Source organism: Dasypus novemcinctus, chromosome 18 (genome assembly GCF_030445035.2).
Source record: "Dasypus novemcinctus isolate mDasNov1 chromosome 18, mDasNov1.1.hap2, whole genome shotgun sequence".
NCBI classification, from domain to species: Eukaryota; Metazoa; Chordata; class Mammalia; order Cingulata; family Dasypodidae; genus Dasypus; species Dasypus novemcinctus.
In genome coordinates, this window is record NC_080690.1 from 79121028 (window position 1) to 79125762 (window position 4735).

At 40.4% G+C, this 4735-nt stretch overlaps 1 pseudogene; it reads right to left on the reverse strand.

Annotated features, from left to right (window-relative positions):
• Positions 1 to 205: 205 nt before the first annotated feature.
• On the reverse strand, positions 206 to 1840 carry LOC111766696 (suppressor of cytokine signaling 6-like; annotated as a pseudogene).
• Between the last annotated feature and the right edge of the window lie 2895 nt (positions 1841 to 4735).

The following is a 4735-nucleotide window of genomic DNA, read 5'->3' on the forward strand; positions in this document are numbered from 1 at the left end:
GCAAGGCAATTTCTTTCATTTCTTCCTCACTGTCTACATCCTTTTTTTTCTAATTCATAATTTAAAATTAATATTTCTAAAGTGCAAGAGTAAAAATCTTTTTCATTGTATATTTACTTTCTGTGTTTTATCATATGGATATGTTTCTTCAACACTAGCTTTTAAAAATGTGCCAATTTAAGCAACCTAACAGTTTTCCTTTTATAACTTTTATTCAACTTTGTTTATGGTTCAATACACATGAGATGTGCTTGAGTCAATGCATAATAATCACACGGATAGCAGCAAATGACTTGTGAGATATTAAGGGAGAATCTGATAGTACACATTGTGATTATTTTGTAGCACTGATGGAAGAGAATTTCACTTCTGAAACCTTAAGACTTCCCTTTTTAAAGAACTAAAACAAACCCAAGACATCTTGTTGAGATGTTCCCACTCCCAAACCAATTAATTCCTCTTTTACATATAAAACTGAAATAGTTATGGCAGCAAAAGATTCTGATAGCAATGAGAGTTTGAAAACTATATTTCAATCTCTTTCACTTGTTCCTACAGTGCAAGATGCAGGGTTCTCATAATCTTTCAGTAGTGCTTCTCCTGTAAATAATCCTTCATTTTGTTTGGCAAACCCAGTTTTTAAATTAAGTGTATGCTTGTATTCTGACTATATAAAAAAGACACAAGCACTGTAGCAAATGCACCTACATGAAGTGTGATCCTGGGTTGGCCAGCTTAACAGGGTAAGACCTCAAATAGCCAAAAACTCCATTTTCAGTGTCCCTGTTGAATGTTCATGTATATCAACTACAGAAGTACGTCCTTCGACATTTGGTTATTCATAAAATCTAAACGTACTGTGCATGAGTTCTAGTGTGAAGTGTTTTGCCAAGAGAGTCAAAGCTCAAACCTATAAGATAATGGCCATCAGAACCATCTAGAACAAGAGAAGAGACCTCTGGCTCCATTGCTAGTTTCTCTTCTGCCTCCCCACATGTGACTGGACCCCAGTACCACCCTTGTTTGGCAGGTTTTTTAAGCTCCTCGGGAAGGTTCAACACAGGTCTAGGACCACTGCTTTTCAGAGTCATAAACACTTGGAGTCGAGTGAGGATCAGGTTCAAATGACACTGCACACTTTCAGACATGGGCTTCCACCCAGTGAGTGCACTGGAGCTCCTTTGGATCTGATGGTTCTGCACTGGAGGTAACAATGGTCAGAATGGAGGGACATCACCATGACTCATCCCTGGCCTCTGCAGCATGTCCCTGTGGTGCTTACCAACAAGCCACTCATGATGGATCCATGAAGGAAACTAGACAGCAACAAGGTCCTGGTGCCCTGACTCTCATCTTCAGGGAAAGAAACTTCCATGGAGAACTGTCCAAACAGTAACCACGTAATTCTCCCAAAGGGCACCTCCCTGATCTAAAGGCTCAGCACACTGAACGTAGACCTGAGGCCAAGTCCCATAACAGGCTCCTGTCAATCAAGGTGAAGAGGCTTGTCTCTGTTCTGAGATTCCCAAGTCTTCATGGATGCAGAGTTCTTGGCACCCAGCTCAGGACTGAAGATTTTGAAAGTCCATGGCATGCCCTTAATTGCTGGACATGGGGTGGGAGAATGAACCCATGCTTTTACCCTCTCCTCCATCCAGTGCACATTTCTTCAGAGTTTGTTGATGGACAAGACTGCAGTGCTGACCAGAGGGAAGTTACCAGGATGAGCCTTGGAGAGTTCATGCATTTAAAAGGATGGAGCTGAGGGGAGAGAAGGTGTCCTCATTGCAGAGTTCCTGGAGGCCATCCTGTCCTCAGCTTTCTGCTTCCATTTAACAGAAAAATCACTAAAAAACAAACAGAAAAACAACTTAACTTTTTATTTTAAAATAATCGTAGTTTTATAGAAAAGTTGCGAAGTTGGCATGCAGTTATTTCCCTTAATATTAATGAACATGCCCACGAGACTTTTTTTTTTACTTTTTTTTTGGTCTTTATTTTTTTATATTACATTAAAAAAATATGAGGTCCCCATATGCCCCCCACCCTCCTCACCCCATTTCTCCCCCCAAAACAACAACAGACTTTGACTTTTAGTTCTGTTTCCCTTTCTCTGTTCTTCACTGGTGACAGGATGACTGGCCATAGCTTTACCATAGCAGCTTCCAAACAAGGAACAATTTTTTTCCAACATTACTGGTCAGTGATGGTTGTTGAACTTTAATGAAACCAGTTTTATCTCTATTTTCATTTAAGTCAAAAGATTTCTGGAAGGTTTTAAGAATACTTTTCTTCATTGTGAATGATTAGGTAATCCATGGGGATCAATTTCTCTGTATATTATTATCCTGGAACATCTGGAGAGGCTGAAATGCTGGAGCTATGTGTTTTCCAGCCTCTTTTAACTCTTGGAGCTGTTTCCTGGGGTCAGAGGCTGTGGTTCCTTCCCTCAGGCACCATCTCCTCCCCTTCCTTCTCCTTTATAGGGGGGTAGCACCACGGAGCCTCCACCTATTTGTTAAATTAAATTTTCTTCCATAATTTCTTCTATGATTGAATTTGCAAATGAAACTTTGGTAAATAACTGTTTGATTTTTGTGGAAGGGACTATTTAACAATACTCAAATGAATAAGTGACTTAAATATTATACATGGGACATCTGTAGCAATTTGGCATTGTGAATTCCAAAAGGAGATATTGGATCATGTGTGTGAACTCGTCTTCCTCTAGGCATATTAGATTTTATTGGATTGAGAGGTTTTACTTTTGTTTGATTAAACAATGAGTAAGGCTTTGATTGAGCCATGTCAGTAGGACATTGCATTCCCACTCCCTTGCTGGCAGGGACTCACAGAGAAACCACATTGCAGAGAAGGGATGTTGGAGTTTTTGAGCTGGAACCTAGGAATTAAACATACAGAGGAGCAGAACAGCTGAGCCCAGAGAGGATCAAGCCCCACGAAGAGAAAAACCCAGAAATCCTGAACTCTTGGCAAACATCGTCAGCCATCTTGCTCCAATATGTTGCACAGACTTTGGTGAGGGAAGAAACTTATGCTTTACGGCCTAGTAACTGTAAGCCTCTACCTCAAATAAAAACCCTTTATAAAAGTCAGTAGATTTCTGGTATTTTGCATCAGCATCCCTTTAGCTGAGTAATACAGAATTTGGTACCAGTAGTGGGGTAGTGCTTTTGCAACTACCAAAATGCTGGAACAGTTTTATGAATGGGTAAGGGGTATTTTTTGTAGGAATTGTGAGATGATTGCTGGAAAAGATCTTCTGTGCTTTGAAGAGACTGTTCATAGTAATATGGACTCTGAAGAGACTTTTTATGATGCCTTAGAAGTAAAGGATGAAACTACTATTGGAATCTGGAGGAAAGATGACCTGTGTTTTAAAGTCAGAGAGACCTTAGCAAGATTAACTCCTGGTGTTTCATGGAAAGCATAATTTGAAAATGGCAAGCCTAGGCATTTAGCAGAAGATTTTCCATAGTAAACTCAAAGAACATGGCTTGGCTTCTCCTTGCAACTTATACCAAAATGCTAGGTAAGAGATAAACTGAGGACTAAAGTGTTGGGCTCAAAGAAAACAGAAACTAATTCTGGAAATTCCAAGCCTCTGGAAATCAGTTTCCCAGATGATAGTGCCCCATGTGAGGATTTAACTAAACTTCAACTTGTAAATCAGGATTGGAGATGCCATTATCTCAGAAAGACTTGTGGAAAGTCTTAGTCTGATGGCTTGGACCCCTGCTTCTTGCATGCTAAATCAACAAGGTTTTTGAGAGGGCTGTATGAACAAAACCAATGTCAGCATGGAGTAAAAGGGACATGGAAAGTAGAGATTGAAGGAGAAGCAGCTTTAAGATGAAAACCGTGGAAGCTGAGATCTGGAATTAAGACATCACCTTGGGCAAAGAAAGGAACCCAACCCATGTGTACAAAGAGGGTGAGTTTGCCTGGGCAGTTGAAGAAGGTGGATATCCATGTCTGATGTTCAGGAAGAGTTTTGCTGCTCCAGGTTTCAAAGAGGGTAGAGCACATTCCCCAAGGATTAGGGAGGTTAAGGTCACCACCTCATAGGTCTGAGAGGGGTCAACCTGTCCCCCATGGATTAGGGAAGGCGAGGTATTCAACTTGTAGCTCTGAAAGGGTTGAGCCTGTATGCCAACGGTTAGGGAGGATGTTGTCTTCACTGTACGAGGGGGGTTAAGACTCTAACACAAAGACTGTGTAAAGTGTGGCAATCACCCCAAAGCTCTTTGAGGTTGTGGTCACCACAGATGCTTGATGAGGGTGGAACCAAGAAAATGGCCATTGGGAAGCCTGTGATAATGGTGGGTCCCCTTGTGGTCCCAAGGAGAAGAAACCATAATCTTAAGAATGACTCTCAGACTTTGAAATCAAATGGAGGATGCCCTGCCATTTTACTGAGCTGTAAAGGACCCATGACTCATGTTTCCCTCCCAAATTCTCCTTATTATAATGGAGATGTTTATCCTTTGTCCAGTTATGTATTGGAAGCAGATAAAATGCTTTGTAAATTTTTAGAGGTCTAAAGCTGGACAGGACTTTGCTCCGAGACAAACAGTATTTCTTTAAATTGATTTTGATATGATTTTGTACTTGCCTTGTTACTGATGTAAGATTTTTATAATATGGTAATGTCTTTTTGGAATTCAGAGGATGGTATATAACAGTTTGGCATTATATGTGAACTCCAAAAATA